At 30.3% G+C, this 18,563-nt stretch overlaps 1 long non-coding RNA gene across 1 annotated transcript; it reads right to left on the reverse strand.

Annotated features, from left to right (window-relative positions):
- Window positions 1-3,120: 3,120 nt before the first annotated feature.
- On the reverse strand, window positions 3,121-18,354 carry LOC129313095 (uncharacterized). The gene is made up of 3 exons (XR_008593860.1): window positions 18,295-18,354; window positions 15,948-16,019; window positions 3,121-3,181 (listed from the first exon to the last, which is right to left on the reverse strand). It is a non-coding gene; the product is annotated as an uncharacterized LOC129313095 (long non-coding RNA).
- Between the last annotated feature and the right edge of the window lie 209 nt (window positions 18,355-18,563).

The following is an 18,563-nucleotide window of genomic DNA, read 5'->3' on the forward strand; positions in this document are numbered from 1 at the left end:
TTGGTACTCCTAAAGTTGATAAATCCCTTTCAACTAGACCCCTTGAATTTTGCTATTTATGTCTTAAAAGGATAGTCGCTAAGACAACAAAAATTATTGACACAATTATGGGTAATAAGCATTTCAACAAAAACAATTTTGTCAGTAATCTTTTTCCTGTTTCTTTTTTGCATGGAGGTACTAAGAGTTGTGGTAGACCACAAAGAGCTTGATTCATCATAAAAGATTTAGGACTCAAATTTTTAAAAACTCCTCCATTTGGAATCTCTCCTTAGAGTTTGTTACAAGAGAGATTGGCATACTTAAGATCAAAGAAAACCTTCAAAGATTTAGGAATCTCCCCAAACAAATTATTTTGGGAAAGTTCTAAATTTTTTAAGCTTAGCAAATTCCTAAATGATATAGGAATACTTCCTTGTCAATTCATTACGTGCTAAAGAGAGGATCTATAGATTTTGCAAGCCACCAATAGTTGTTGGAATGATACTTAAAATATGATTTTTAGATAAATCTAATGAGGTAAGAGCTTTTAAGTTCTCAACCCTTGATGAAAGAGCCCCAACAAAATGATTGGAAGACAAGTTTACTTGCAATATATCTTTTAAATCCCAAAAGGAAGATTGTATCTCTAATGCCGAGTTATTAGAGCCTAAGTGAAGTCCCCTTAAAGATGAAAGATTTCCTAAACAAGGTGGCATTGCTCCATAAAACTTGTTTTGGCTTAGATGTAGATAGCCAAGTGGTTTCATTTCACAAAGCTGATGAACAATTAAGCCATGCAAGTCATTTCCTTCAAGACTCAAAAATTAAAGAGCTTGTAAGCTGCCAATCGTTGTTGGAAGTGGTCTATTCAGAACATTTTGAGCCAAAGAAAGTGTAATCAAATTAGTAGGATTCCCTATTTTTGATGGTATGTTACCATTAATACCACAAGAAACAATGTCCAACTCTTGTAGAGAATCAGAGAAGGTTTCAATGGACTTAGGAAGTTTTATATACAATGGATTTCCTCAGAGGACCAAAATTTTCAAATGTCTGCAATTTGTCAATAAGGTAATAATGTTGACTTTAGAATTGGAAGCATCTGATGTGGTTAAATTGTTATTTTTTATTCGATGGTATTCCAAGTATCTTAAATCCCCAAGTGTAGTTGGTAAAACCCCTATGAAATTATTTGGTGACAATCCTAAAATGGCCAGCTTAGAAGCATTGGAAATTGTATTTGGGATTCTTCTAGAAAGCTTGTTGCCCCATAAAAGTAGCTCTTCTAGATTAGGAAGGCCACATCTAAAATCTGATGGAAGACTACTTGATAAAGAATTATTTGGAAGACCCAACATTTGCAAAGCTGATATGTTAAGAATTTCCAATGGAATAGATCCCCTCAAGTTGTTATTGCCCAACGTAAGCTGCTCAAGTTTATAAAGATTGCCTAATTCTGTAGGTATTGAACCTGAAAGCAAAAGTATTGTTTTAGATTTTGGTGAAGTTAGTCTAAGTTAATACACAAATTAAGGAAAAGAAAATATAAATATCTAATTAATTAGACAAATGTATGATCCTCAGCTTAATGTTGGATCAATAATATGATCGTGCTGAATTTTAGGTTCACTTCATAGATTAACATGTGAGGTTTTTTTTATTTGTTTTACAATATCAATCCCAAAACCTATATAAAGTGCAATTAAAATATAGTTTTTTTATATTTTTTTAGAGTTCACCAAAAAAAAAATAGTTTTTTTGTTTTTAAATGTAATGAGTGTAGACGTGTGAAAGCATGGCATCTAGATCCCCTATTGTTTGTTTGTTTTTTTTTTTTTTTTTCCTGTGTGATGACATGTCTGCTACCTCAATGTATAGCGACGGTTTTGTTGTTTCATTTTATTTAATTTTGTTGGCTGATAGTGAAAAAAAAGGAAAAAGTTTTAAAATTTGGTTATATATTGTTTCCTTTTCTATTTTAACGAATGCATTATAGAACTCTACCTCTACATGGCATGTAATTTATTCAAACAAAATTTTATTTTAAGTTTGTTGATTTCATAAATTTTTAAATTATTTGAATATTAATGGCATCTATAAACGTGAGGGTAACTTTATAAAGGATTACAGACCTTGTATATTCAATTGTTGAAAATTAAAAGAATTTTAAATTTTTTTCATACAATTGTTTTGTGAAGACATATTTTATACAATTTATATCCACCAAAATGTAGTTGAAGGCAAATGATGACACATTAAATCTCTAACGATATAATTTATTGAAATGAAACGAAAAGACAATGTTCTTTTTAAAATTTTAAAAATACGAGATACATTTGGCAGCATGCATCCTTACAAATAACTGTCACTAATAAAAAAAATTCAACTTACACATTATTTTTTGGTAAAAAAAATTTAGATGAATTGGTTTTTGAGGGCCTATTAGGGTTAAGATATACTTTTAGGCACAAAAAACGCTTACAGAGGGTTTTACAGATTGCACCCACCTGCAATGTGCTGACATTGGCCGTGGTATTTAATCTCATGATCTTGTGGGTTATAGGCCAAATCTTTACTAATTGGACTAATCTTTGTTAGTAACTTTCACATATTATAAAAGGAAACTGATGAAAGCTTATTAGCACTTGAGCTCATATTTTTATAATTTTCAAACACCAAAATTTTGTTACACATATCTCCTTACATGATACAGAAAAAAGCAGAAATATAGTTCTTTCAGATGATGCAAAGAAAACCATTTTAAAAAAATGATATTAAAATATAGACTATTGAGCTATTGATTATTTTACTTTTCTTTATTTTGAAAAAAAATATGTTTAACGTGGGCAGCAAAGTCTTTGAATATATTTTATTGTTTTGACAGTTAAAAGCTTACAGAATCCAAGTATATAATTTTCTAATATTGACAATCACCAATCCCTTTAGAAACGTATCCTAAAATGTGATAACCCAAAAAAAAAAACAAAACAAAACAAAAAGACACCAAAAGAGTTGGACGCAGTTCAAGAAAAATGAAAGAAAGAGAAATGCATTGGTTCTCATAGCAGGGCCATGAAAAGTAACATAGACAGAGTAGCTAGCATATCATAATTCGATGAAAAAATACCTTGGAAATTATTGGCACTGAGATATAACGCTTGAAGTGTAGTCAAGTTTCCAATGCCTTTTGGTATATGACCTGAAAGTTACGTATGACCCTAAAGTATTAAATTACCATTTGTTTCTTATAAATAGGCTTAGGGAAAATATGACACAACACGTCATGTAGAAAAGTTATCTCAAGCAATGCCATGAAAAGAATAGTTAAGTTTTCAATGGTTCTTCGATGATGTGGCAAGACAAGTTAAATGAAAAGTATTTGGAAGAGAAATTATGTATGTATTGATCATGAAGTCTTTACATGAATATATACAGAACGTGTGCGTAACTGACACTAATCAAATCCCATGATATCCGTACATAATACACTGTATCTCATAATATTCTCACTCACGTAATGTACAGTTATAACCAATATATTCTCTAATATAATATCTTGACCATATCAACTCTATCACTCCCCCTCAAGTTGGAGCATGTAAGTTCTCTATGCCCAACTTGCCCATGAGTGTTTGTAGTCTGTCCTGACCTAATGCCTTCATGAACATGTCTGCTAGTTGGTTCTTAGTCCAAACCTTTCGTGGTAAGATTTCCCCTGATGGATATCTCTCTCTTACAAAATACAATCCATTTCTACATGTTTGGTTTGCTTGTGGAATACTAGATTCATGGCTATGTGTAAGGCGTCTTGGTTGTCACAGTATAATGATGTTGGACCCTTTTGTGATGCCTGTAACTCACCAAGTAGCCACTTAACCTTAGTATTTCACTGATAGTGGAGGCCATTGTCCTATATTCTGCCTCAGCTGAGGATTTTGCTACCACACTTTGCTTCTTATTCTTCAAGATATAGGTGATCCCCCCAGTGAGACAAAGTAACCTGTACATGAGCATCGTGTTAAAGGACACCCTGCCAGTTAGCATCATAGTAAGCTTCCAATTGCGTGGATCCACTTAATGTTAGTAAGATTTCTTGCCTTGGAGTTTTCTTTAAATAACGCAGGACCCGCTCGACTATTATCATGTGCTTTTACCTCGGTGAACCCATGAACTGATTGAGTTGGTTAATAGCATACACGATGTCAAGTCTTGTTATAGTTAGTTATTGGAGTTTACCAATCATCCTCCTATATCAAGGGGCATCTATATGAGGATTGTTCTCGTCATCCTGTAATTTACAGTGTTGTTCCATGGGGAACGAGCTGGGATAACAATTCTCCATTTTAGACTTCTTTAGTATGTCTAGAGTGTACTTTTGCTAACTTAACACAAATCCTTGTGATGATCGTGCCACTTCAATGTTGAGGAAATACTTTATCTTACCCAGGTCTTTAATACTGAACTTCTTATCAAGAAATTGCTTAGTTTCTTGTATTTTACCAAGGTCATTTCTTGCCAAGATGATGTCATCTACATAGACAAGATAGGCAATGTAAGACCCTTGAGCTTGATAGACAACAGTGAATGATCTGCTTTTCTTGACATGAACCCATGTCCCTCAACGCTTGAGTAAACTTGTGGTACCAATTTCTAGATGCCTGCTTCAACCTATATAAGGATTTTGCAAACTCCAGACACGTGTCTCCCCCTTACGAGCGAACCCTTAGGGAATTCGCATATAAACCTCTTTCATCAAGGTCACCATGAAGAAAAGCGTTGTCAACATCTAGTTGGTGGACATGCCAATGTCGTTTCGAGGTGATAGCCAAGAGTGTATGAACAGTAACAAGCTTTACTACAAGTGCAAACATGTTGTGATAATCCTCCCCCTCAACTTGAGTGAAACCTCAAGCAACTAGTCAAGCTTTATAAGAGGTGACTTCTCCATTAGGGTGAAATTTTGTTTTATAAACCCATTTGGAGTCAATGACATGTTTGTTGGGTGGTAAACCTCTAATGTCCACATCTAGTTGGTTTCAAGAGCTGTGATTTTCTTTTGTATGGCGTCACACTAATGCTGAAAATGAATGGCCTGATAAAAGTTCTTTGGCTCATCATGAACAGTAATGGCCGTGAGATATGCTTTATGTGAGGGTGAGAATTTTGTGTAACTGATGAACTGAGATAGAGGGTTCCTGATCGAGTGGCTTGATAGAGTGGTGGTGTCAAGTGCAGAAGAGGGTGACACAAATGATAGTAATTAACATTGTAATCGGCCAAATGTTGAGGCATAGAACCTACTTGTTGGCTTCGTCGAGGTGTTGCTTCATCAGTTGAAATAGCATTGAGAGGCTCAACGCTACTGGAGTAGAGCATGGCATCATCACTATGACTAGCTTGCATACCTAAATTGGTGGGAGGAGGATCACGTGGCACTTGATAAGAACAAATTAATTCTTCATCATGGAATGCATGGATTTGTTGCGTGGACGGAAACTCAAAAGAGTAAGGGTTGACTTTGGTTTAATCTTATGGAAAGACATGCTTAATAAAAATGACATCCTGAGAGACCAAACACTCTTTCTTTATAGGATCATAAAGCTTGTAGCCTCATTTTCTATGAGGGTGGCCAATAAAAACCCAAGCCTTCCCTCTCTCATCAAACTTATCTTCTTTAATGGGGTTTCGAGCATAAGCCAGACAACCGAAAACTTGCAGATGTGAATAAGAGGGAGTTTTGACATGTAATACTTTATATAGGGTTTTATTATTAAGCACTGTAGATGGTAATCATTTAATGATGTATGTAGCTGTAAGCACACATTCGCCCTAAAATTCGATTGGTAAATGAGCATGAAACCATAAAGCTCTGGTAGTTTCCAAGATGTACCTATGCTTACGTTCTACAACTCCATTCTATTGTGGAGCATAGACACATGTAGTTTGCAAGAAGATCCCTTAATCTTCAAAGAAACTCATCATGGATCGAGATTGAAATTCTGGTCCATTATCTACACGCACTTGTTTGACACACTTGTTAAATTAGGTTTCAATCATCTTAATGAACATAGGCAAATAGTAGCCCACATCTGACTTTTGCTTCATCAAGTATATCCAGACCCCTCTACTAAAGTCATTAACAATCATTAAGAAATAATGAGCAGCTGTCAAAGAGGAAACCTTGTACCTACCCTATATGTCATAATGAATTAAATCAGAACAAGAATGTGACTTTATTAGACTAGTAGTAAAAGGTAAATAAGTATGCTTGGCTCGAATACAAGAGTCGCAATGCTTATTCTCAACATTTTTAAATGAGTCAAAACATAAAAAGGTATGCTTCATTTTCTCCAGTGGTGCATGCCCCAATCTACCAATCCATAGATTATAATCTTCACACTGATGCACGCTCATCGCCACCCCTCTCGCTACATTGGCTGCAGAAAATACAATCCGTCAACATATCTACCTACTCCAATCAAGCTCCTCAAATGTAAGTCCTAAATCACATAAAAATTAGCCACAAAAATCACAACACAACTGAAATCTTTAGTGAATTTGCTTACTAATAACAAATGACATTTAAATTTTGGAATATATAAAACATTATTGATCGTTAATTTTGATGTCAATAGCATACTGCCAATTCCCTTGATTGGTATGCCTACACCATTTGGCACTCTTACAGGCGGGATCATAGCACCTCTTTTATTAATTAGTCACGTTGCGTCATGAGTAATATACACCGAAGCCCCTCTATCAATTATCCAAAGGTCATCACTACACGCATTACTTGTCAAATTGGCCACTAGTTGAGCTTGCTTTAATCTACTAGCATCAAGATTGAGACATTCTATAAGCTTGGCATACTGTTCAGATGTGAGTCTTGGTATAGGGCTTGATTCACCACTAACCTGAGCTGCTTTAGATCCAAAGCATTTTTCCTTTTGATCTCAACCTCCCTTCTTCCAATCTGGTGGGTAACCAACCAGATTATAGTAATGATCTTTACTATGTCCAATCTCATTACAGTGGTTAAATTTTAGCTTTTGCCGCTTACGAATTCCTTCCCTAGCTCTTTGATCATTTTGTACTTGGAAAGCTGCTGCTTCAACCTCTGGCTTATATGTGGTAGAGATGTGTTTCTGCTGCTCATCCTCCACCACCAAATGGTACGCAATCTCGAGTCGCAGTATAGGCTTCATGCTCAAGATTTGTATTTTGACTGTGGCATAACTTTCATCCAAGCCTATGAGAAAGTCATATAAATGATCTCACTCCTTCATTTTTATCAATTGTTTCTGTAGCTCATACTTACACCCACCGCAAGTACATTTCGGCCATGGCATGATGGAGTCAGCCTCATCCCAATAACCCTTTAGTTTTGTGAAGAAGGTTGGGACAGACTGCTTTTCTTGATGTGTGTATGCAATGGCACATCTCAGCTCATATGCTTTGGGTGCACTACCTTTTCCAAATCATTCTTTGAGATCGACCCATACCTCTCTAGCCATTTTGCATATCGAATGCTACTTCGTATCTCTTTGTGCATTGCGCTCTTGAGCCACCCTTTAACCATGGCATTGCAACGCATCCAATGATTGAGATTTGGAGAGTTTGCTGCGGGCATCAAAATCATTCCGTCGACAAAACCAATTTTGTTCTTAGTGAATAAAGCATTGCTCATGTCATTCACCCATTCTCCATAGTTTCCTTCACAGAGCAGTTCACCTATGTAAACTTGTCCTGGGTTATTGGAAGCATGGATGAAATATGGTGACATCACATCAACCCCTACATTTTGTGCATCAGGATGGATGTTCTCATTGGTTTTCTCACTCTTGACCATGGGTTTAGTTTGGCTTCAAAGACTATTTATGTTTTTGTAATCAATTGCTCTAATACCATGAAAAATATGTGGAAGAGAAATTATGTATGTATTGATTATGAAGTCTTTACAAGAATATATACAGAACATGTGCGTAACCGAGGCTAATCAAATCCCATGATATCCGTATGTAATACACTGTATCTCATAATATTCTCACTCACGTAATGTACAGTTATAACCAATATATTCTCTAATATAATATCTTGACCGTATCAACAATATCATTAAAGACATGTAGTAAAGTATATACTTTTCATATTTGTAAGATGATTGATTTTTAGAATATCTCCTACAGTTTCTCTTCCAATATATGATAACAAAAATAGGCTTTGGTAGAATTAAGGGGATATTACAGAGCAATCACCTATAACAATATCATAACTACTTTTAGCAAATCATTCAAGATAGTATATTAGTTTCACACAATATGTGTGTATATATATATATATATTTAACTTTGAAAAATTAAAATACACCTGTAGGCTATATCACGATTATTATTTTTGTTGCTTTCCTTTTTATAATTTAGATGTTAAGGATATACTTGTGTTTAATATTAAATAAAATGGGGTAAATGATTGTTGAAGTAGAACACTAAGTAGTATATATCTAAAGTTCTAAACTTACACATAATAACACCTTTAGCTTGAAAAAAATTATGTAAATTAAAACTAAAATTGCAAACTATTGTTATTTGAAGATGTACGTTTCCACTCCAGTAAATTGTTATAGTTAATTAGCTATATCCGCGATGAAAGATCTTACTACTCTCATTTAAAAGCTCATAATTTTGAAATATCAAATATCACCTTTACCAATAACAACTAATGATGACATAACCACAAGAAAAGTTATGGTTCGAAAATGACCAAAGACTTATGTCTATGCATAAAATTTTATTGAAATAGGAAATTTCATGAATACAAAAATTATAATAAAAAAAGGTAAAAAATGAAAAATAAAATGCATCGTCTTCATAGTAATTCTAAGAAAATAATCTTAAAATAGAAGTTGCTAGTTAGAACATTGAAATATGAAGAAAAATGAACTTTGATGCTCCTGAAGAGATGACATACCAACAACCAACATCATTAAAATTAACAATAACTAAAGTCATGAATTCATAATGTAATAATTAGTACAACGAACATGGGTTAAAGAATTAATCTCATACAAAACATTACATAGAAAAAAAAGTTTTATGCATTAGATTAATATATAATGTTAGCATTTATTGCCATATTAAAATTAAAATTGGTAAAATTATGGGGAATGAAGTTATATATTTTCCATTTTTAATTCTCATTTACCATTTAAAGGGAACAAGTGAGATAGAGACTTCATGTTTTACTATTGATGTTCATATTAATACTCTCAACCAATAAGTACGTTTCAACTCTAATATATTAATTAACTCTAATATGATATAGTAGCTGGGAGAGAATTCCATAAAAAATGTGGAGATACATGAAGAAATTATAAAATTTTAAAATAACACAAAGATATCATCAAATCTAAAATAACTAAACAACTATCATTTTTATCATTGTAAATGACCATAAAATAATAAATCCTTTTTATAAAAATATTTCCAAGATAAATCTATTTTTATAAATATTCAAACTGTCTGAAAATCACTTATTTTTTAATCTTAAACAAACAGCCAAAAAAAAAAAAAGAATACAAACGCACTTGAAACTTCTTTTCTTGATCCACTCTCTTAAAATATAAGAAATTTGTGTAAAGACAACAAATAAAAATATTCTTATAATAATTGTGTTCACAAAATAAAGAAAATATACTGCATCAAAGAGCTTGATTTTCCATCAGACTTCAAATGTAAAAAGAAAATAAAATATTGAAAAAATAATTTTAGCAGTTATATATATATATATATTTGGTAAAAGCAGTTATATATAATTTATTAAACTGTTAAAACATACCTACAATTGAGATATTTTTCAAACTCCAAACAATGACCCAGTGCGAGAAGGAAGAAAGAATAACCAAATCGCTAACATGTTCCCTCCCATTATGAGAACCATAGTCAACTACCAAACTAGAGTTTTGGCGTATTAGGATTTGATTGCAATTTTAGAAACGTTAATGAATATAAATACCAGACTTCGAAGTTGATCCAACTGGGTCTTACTTTCTCATATATATATATATATATATATATAAGGGAGGGTGGAACATGAGAACGGGGTGCTAGGTTGTGAAGCCTGATAAAAGCCTTTCTAAGAAAAAGCAGAATCTATATTTAATAAAAAATAATACGCAATTTTTATTTTACTATACGCTTATTTCCAAAATATGTTTGATATGGGGGCGGCTCCTGAGTTGTTTTTTTTTTTCTGTAAATATAAATTGATTTGTCAAGGAAAATTTTGGTTTAAATCGAAATTAAGGAAGTCTAATTTGTTTAATGGTTATGATCAAGACCAATGTCCAATTCATGAGAATGCAATCAAAATATATTTAACAAGATTGAATTTAGAGATTTGGCATAGTGGGTAGCACGTACCTGTGAAAAAGTTGACTGCTAAATCTAACTGTTTGAGCTCCTTGCATTGTGTCCAACCATATGGTATAGCTCCAAATAATTTGTTGGCTTGAAGATGCAAAACTTGTAAATTTGGAACGCCATGACATATATTTGAGGGAATGCCTCCCGAGAAATTATTCCAACTTAAATCAATCTCTTGCAGCTCAGATATATTGAAGATAGTTGATGATATTTGACCAGAAAACTTATTGTTGTCTAAAAATAAAATTTTTAGACTTTTCAGATTACCAATTTGTTTGGGAATACCTCCTGCAATGTTATATATATATATATATATAAGATCCATCAAATTTAGTGTAATCCATCAAAATATAACTCTTGAAGTTGGAAACAAAAGAGGAAATTAAAAGAAAATGTTAAGATAACTTTTGACGCTATTGATAACTTATTCTTCCTCAATTTCAGAATTAGGATAGTGTACATGAAGTATAAAAGCCAATTTGGGACCCTTGGCTTCCTCATTAGTGGGTTTGCCTCCAGTATTGGCATTTGCTCATAATGAATTTAATATTTTAACTAAAAAAGCTGAAGTTACAAAATAAAAAGAGAAAAGGTTATAATGCTCTTGGACCCCAATTATGAAGTTGCAATCTTTTTATAATTCTATTTCAAATAAAACTATCTTAACAATTTTGTTCTGTGTAAATGGAAACTAAAGCTAATAAACCGCAAGATTGTTGTTGGCACAATTACGATCAAAGTTGTAATAGTCAAAAGTAACTCATCTTATATATAATAACTTTCATAGTCACTATAAATATATCACTTGTATTTATAGATTTTGATTATTGGATTTTGGAATATGTAAATCCTACACTGTGAACGAAAATAGGCATTGAAATTCACGTATTGAATTTTTTTTGGTCAAATCACATCTTCTTTTCTATTTTATATAAAATGAAGTTTTCAAGATGGTATTATTCATTATTTCGCAAACAAAAAACCACGGGGTTAAGTAGTAAACTTAAACTTGCTTTTATGTCTTGCCTAAAGAACTTTTTATCTCAATTCAACAAATATGATATATGATAATGATGTGACACTTACAGTTCTTCAACACTAATATATATATATATATATATATATGCACACACACATTTCGGATATTATCTCCAATATGAAAGTCTAATAAGGGTCTATATAATAATTATGCAAAGCATAACTTCCAACAAATTCACCTATATAAATTTATATCTATACCATAAAACGAATCAGAATCATAAATTTTGTAAACAAGTTGAAGGATTAACTTGTAGGGCATTGGCTTCAACTCATCTTAAGAAGTCCATGTTAAAATTATAAAGATGTTTGTAGCAAATAAAAAGATTCCATAAATCAACAAATGAATGTATTTTTTCAAAAAAAAAAAATCTTCTAGAAAATTGGCTCCCCAAACTAGAAGAGGCATGCCCTAGCTAGCATCACTACAATAGAAAATAACTAAAGAATATTTTTATGCATAACGAATTATTGACATAAGAAATTTTGCGAATAAACAAAATTATAATAAAACTAAAGGTGAAAATGAAAAATAAAATGCATCTTGTTCATAGTAATGCTAAGAAAATAATCTAAAAAAAGAAGTTTCTAGTTAGAAAATCATAATTTGAAGACAAAAGAACTTAGATGCTCCTAAAGAGAAGGCATCCCAACACATTAGTAAACTTAGCAATAACTAAAATCATGAATTCATAATGTAATAACTAGTAGATCAGTTATCAGAAAATTGATTGTGATGATGTCCAACAAACTTTGTGAAAAGAAAAAAAGTGTAGTTATGACACTCTGCACTAGTACCAAACCTCTTCAACAAATGTATATAGGATGAACGTGAACTAAAGAATTAATCTCATATAAAATGATTTTATATATAAAAAAAAGTTTTATGCACTATGCTAATATATAATGATAGCATTTATTGCCACATCAAAATTAAAATTGGTAAAATTATAGGGAATAAAGTTCTATATTTTCCATTTTTTCATCCACGCTTACCATTTAAAGGGAACAAGTGAGATAGAGACTTCATATTTTAATATTTGATGTTGATATTAATAATATCACCCAATAAGTATATTTCAACTCTAATATATTAATTATTTTTTTTTTGACAGAAAGGCAATGTTATTCATGAGATTAGAGAACAAAATTTGGTGGCAAATCCTTTTTTCTCACTCCACAAGACGTCCTAACTAGTATCCCTAAAGTTAAAAATAACTAAATGCTTATTTATATGCATAAAGAATTGTTGGAAAAGAAAATATTACGCATACAAAAATTTATAAACGAAAGGAAAAATAGGAAGAGAAAATAGGTTGTTTTTCATTGTAATAATGAGAAAACAACTGAAAAAGAATAAAATATAGCGAGAACATCATAAATTGAAGAAAAATTACCCAGTAAATTATTTTGATCAAGACGTATATCTTGAAGCAAAGTGACCATGTTTTAAAATTTGGCTCTTGTTTTTTCTGTTGGAAGGAATGCCAAAAACTTTTTACCTCTACATCATATTTATTTCATTCAAACAAAAATTTTATTCCAGTATTTTTAAGAGGTTGAATTGATCTGCAAATATTTTTATAGTAAAAATTTTGTATAACCAAAAATAATTTTTTGTGAAGATAAATTATTTTGGAAAGCCATATTATTTAGCTTTGGACAGTGTGACTACTCTTAAATTTAATGCAACAAACAAGCCAACATCTAGTTTAAATTTCTGTATGAAATACAAATTTATTTCAGAAAACTTTTAATTTATAAAGGTTTTAAAACTAATATGTATAGATGAAAAACCTAAAGTTATCTCAAACGGTAACTGGTAAGGATAGGTGGAGTATGAGTACAGAGGTAAGGGGTTCAAACCCTTATAATGGACAAAGAAATTAATAAAAAAATTAATTAAAAATGGCAAACCGCTTATATTTATCAAATAAACATATAATTATGATTATAAAATAGCTTTTCAAATTGTCAAGACTAGTAAAGAGTCGAATAGAGAGAATAAATATTTAACAAAGAGTTTTACCAAAAACAAAAGAGAATTAACATAGAGAAAAAAATGAAGATGATTGTGATAAAAATACAAGAAGATAATCCGTCACTTGAAGGATTTACACCAAACCTCAAAACCACTTTGAGGTGAACACTCCTGGACACCAAGTTTCAAATAACATAACAATTTTTGGTCCATGCAATAGTGGTGGCAAATGAAAGTTAGAGCCTATATATATTAAACTGAAAAAAAATTATGAAAAGACTGAAAGAATTTTACCAGCACAATGGCAGTTAGAGACTTAGTTCATAGTCAAAATACATGTCGCTCGTATATTTAAATTTTGATTATTGGCTTTTGTTGTACAGGAATCCTTCATTGTCAACCAAAATCAGCGTTGAAATTCACATATTAATTTTTTTTTGTTGAAATAACAAATTCGATTTTAGATTAATGGAATTTCTCAAGATGGTAACACTAACAACTCAACATTAATATATATATATATATATATATATAAACACGAGTCGAAATTATCTCTCCAGTATGAAATTCTAATAAGGGTCTATATAATATTTATGTAAAATATAACTTTCAACAGATTCACCTATTTAAAATTATATTTACAATAAAAAGCATTTGAATCATAAATTTAATGAACAATTTGAAGAACTAACTTGTTTGCAGGGCATAGGCTTGGACTCATTTTAAGGAGTCCAAGTCAAAATTATAATAATGTTTGTAGCAAAGAAAAGGATTCTATAAATCAATAAAAATTTCACGTCAGACAAACTTTATAAAAAAATTTATATATTCAACATCATCACACAATTCTTTTTCTTTGATTTTGCCCCAAAATTTAGCATTCTAACAAGCAATGAGGGAAAGAGAAGTCCTAGCTGTATTAAAAGAAGTGATGATGTGTAAAACAAAAAGGGAGTTTCTCACAAGAACAAAGACAAAACAACCCATAATCTATTCGTTCAATAGATCTAATCTCTCTATGAAGACCTTCATCAAAATAAGTGCAAAGTAAAGAAGAAAATTAAAAAGCTATTGAGAGACTCAAAAGAAAAGAGGATGAATGGAGTCAGAAGGGAAAACTTTCATGTAATTAAGAATAATATTATATGGTTACCTCTGTTTTCTAGCCAAAAAAAAAAAAAAAGAGGTAAACAGAGGAACACATCTCTATTTGATGGGCAACACAGTGCTGCAAATTTCACAACACAATTATTGTGCATGTGAACCACAAATCTGAATATGTAGTTGACGGATCTAAAGTGTAACGATCAAAGAGAGTGAAGATATAAATGTAAATAATGGCTTCCATATTGCTTTCAAGAGCACTAAAACTCCAAAAGGTAGAAAGCAAGACAGAAAACCATGGACACTGATGTGACTGGATTCATATTTTTAAATTTAGAAGACCACCCATTTCCTTAGAATTATTGATTGGGATATGATTAAAAAACCCAAATGTAAAAGGACAAAAAGGAAAAACAAATGTTTCTAATAAAGATGCTGATAAATTTATTTAAAAAGCTAGAAAATATTAATTAACATATAAAGCCATTATTTTCTTAGTTGTAAGATTGCAAATTGTTTCAGTAATGACAATATAAATAACACATCATTAAGAGTGATGATGCATTATAAATCGTGCAGATGCAATTCACATTATAGGCATCCTACAAGGAAAGTGAGGGATGTTTTGGGTGGGAATGAATTAACCAAAGAACATATATTTTGTTTAAAAATATGTAAATATCACAAATATTAAGTATATCATGATTTCGAAATGTAATAATTTATTTGCAGAGTTATTAGAAATTTTTGGCATGATGTATAATAAACCAAGTGAAAAGAAAAATTTGAATTATTAGATGTGCTGAACCTTGTCAAGATATTTTACATAGGTTGAATTATGAACTAAAGAATTAATCGCATACAAAATGATTATAAAGAAATGAAGTTTTACACAATACTTCAAGTCACCAATATACAATAACAGCATTTAATTAAATTTGGTAAAACAATAGAGATTGAAGTTCTATATTTTTTTATTTTTTAAAATCTTTTAAAATTTAAAGAGAACAAATGAGATGGAAACTTCATATTTTAATATCAATGTGGATATTAACATTGTCACTCTATAAATACATTTTAACTGTAATATATTAATTAACTACATTTAGACTACAAATGCAAATCCATTTTGCTTGCTCCAAATGGAGCTTCATCTGTTCCAAACAGACAAAATACTCCACAAGACATCCTAAACAGAATTTCTAAAATTATTGGAAAAGAAAATTTTTTATGGCCAACTAAAACTAAAGACATAATTTTTTATGTTTAAAGAATTGTTAGAAAAGAAAATTTCACTCAAACACAAATTTATAAAACAAAGTTGGAAAATAAAATGCATTGTTGTTCATAGTGAAAACAACTAAATAGTTTAAAAAAAAAACTATAGTAGCTAGAGTATCATAATTTGATGAAAAAATTACCTTGTAAATTATTATGAAATAGATCTAGCTTTTGAAGCATTTCCAGTTTTCCAATACCTTGTGGTATATCACCTACAAAAAGAAAAAAATAACACTTAGAGATATAGAATTACAAATTGGTCACGGAGATATCTATTGAAAATATTTCCGACGTATGTGAAAAAGACATAAGAATGATGGCTTAATCCTACAAATATCCATATATGATGAATCATTTTTTCCAAAGCTAACTTGTGGACCCTTGTTTCTAGTTGCCAGCCCATGTATATATATATATATATGTGTGTGTGATGATGATATAGCACTTGAATGAAATTCTCTTTTCCTCATTTGTATTTTACATCAAAGATTATGTTTCATATAAATGCCAATACATACTGACACATTAATCAATCTATACAGCCCACAAACCTACAAAGACAATTATAAGATCCAAAGCTGCTAGTTCCTCTTATGCGTTAATTAAGGGAAAACAAAATTTACACTTTAGACATGTCCTTACCATCGTCACTTAAAAGAACAATAATTAATGGTTTACTTTTAGATAATCATTTAAATTTAAAACTAAAATTTCACACACAATACTTTGAACCTACAAGTAAGTAAACAAATGAGATGAAGGTTAAGCATCTAAAATGACAGCTTGTACAAATCTTTGAACAATTACCAAAAATACCATATATTAAGAAAGTAAGATATTGAAAGAATTACAACTAAGTCCCAAATAAGGATACAATTAATCAAAACCTAAACAACACATGAAAATTATGAGTAAAGTATTCAGCAGTAATTGTTTGAACAATTTTAGGTCAAAAGTTAGTTTTACCAAGGTCTAAGCACATGAAGTTTTTTCGAGTTTCCAATAAAAAAAATTATTATGCCCTTCTTAATTAATAAAAAGTATTTTAGAATGTTTGATGAACTATTTTCTACATAGTTAAAATTTAAATTAAGGTTTATAATTTCAAAATTATATGGTCGTCCAGTAATATTAATAAAATTAAAGATAAATGGATATTTTTTACATTAAAAAAGAATCATAAATAATATGAAAATTTTCTAAATATAGATATATAAAATAAAAAAAATTGAACAAAAACTTACATATTTAAAGAAATTTACAATTATAACAATAATTATTATATGAAAAATGGGTGAAAATTGTATATAATATTATATACTATTATATAAAAATATGAATAAAGTATTAAATTCGTTGAATTTATATCATGGTCACTCCTAAATCATTAAAGTGTCAATTGTTTTTATATTATTTACAGTGTTTTTATTGAGGTACGTAATTTTGTAAAGTTAATATGTTGTTAATATGTTTTATATTTATATGTATTTGTTGTTTTAAATTTTATATTATTATGCACCACCAATTATCCAATAGCATTCCTCTCAAATCATAAAATTAGTAAATTACTATTAAAAATATCAATATTTTAATTAATTAATTTATATGCATCATATGTTTGATTTATTTCAGTGACTGGCATATATGTGATATAATATGACATAGCTTGAGCTTGTTCTTTTGGTAAAGGTTAATTCTTGTTCATATAAGATATAAAGCCCACGAAACACAACAATAGTTATAAAACTCAAAAGTAGATTCTCTCAACTCAAACAATATTAGGCCACCTCCAATCAAAAGTTGTTTTCATACCCACTTATTCCTTTTAATTAAACTTATAAGAATTTAATTGCACTTGATACATGTGCTTATCATAATCACTTGAGACATGTTTCCTCATTTCCCTGACATTTATAGAACTTTTTTATTTTAATTCTTTAGTGGATTCTCCCTTCTCTCCTATTTGCTAATTCCTGTATTTGGAATAACGAGCAGAATTGACTGTGGATAAGAAGTTAGACCATCCAATTTTACTTTCTATTCACGTATTAACATTATAGATTTTTTGAATATTTTATCTTTTGAAATTCTTGCAATTAACTAAGTGAAAATAACCGAAAAGAGTAAAATAGTTTGGATATATGAAAATGTGATATACTTTAAAATATTTAACCAAAATTTTAATTATAAGATTTGATATAATTTAAAATATTTAATCTAAATGTATTATGTCATTGAGATTTATGAGGCAGAAATAGAGTCTTTTTAAGGGAAAAAAATGGTAAGACTACAAACATGATGATAGAATTATCAACCAAATTTTAAAAGCCATAAACTAACTTTTTATATAATTACGGTGTCTGGATTCCCTCATAATCTCTTTCTCCTTTTCTTCTTCTCATGACTCATCTTATCTACACCCTTAGATAATAAAAATTAACACAAAATTGATGAAAAGTTTTACATTATGATTAATTGAAAGTATACCTTCTATGTTATTTTCACCAAGTTGAAGATGTTGAAGTTTTGTCAAGTTTCCAATATTCCTTGATATTTGGCCAGACTACTTGTTAACACCTCGATATATTATTTTAAGGTTTGTGAGAGCACCAATTGCTTTGGGAATGTCTCCAACAATATGATAATAAAGAAAAAGCATTACTATGAATTTTTTCATATAAGACAATTATAGTATAAGAAAAATAAGTAATAAATATAATTTTTTGAAGTTAATGTGATTATGATATAATAAATAT

This window comes from Prosopis cineraria, unplaced genomic scaffold (genome assembly GCF_029017545.1).
Source record: "Prosopis cineraria cultivar Desert tree isolate PC_DT_omini unplaced genomic scaffold, ASM2901754v1 PC6, whole genome shotgun sequence".
Taxonomy (NCBI): Eukaryota; Viridiplantae; Streptophyta; class Magnoliopsida; order Fabales; family Fabaceae; genus Prosopis; species Prosopis cineraria.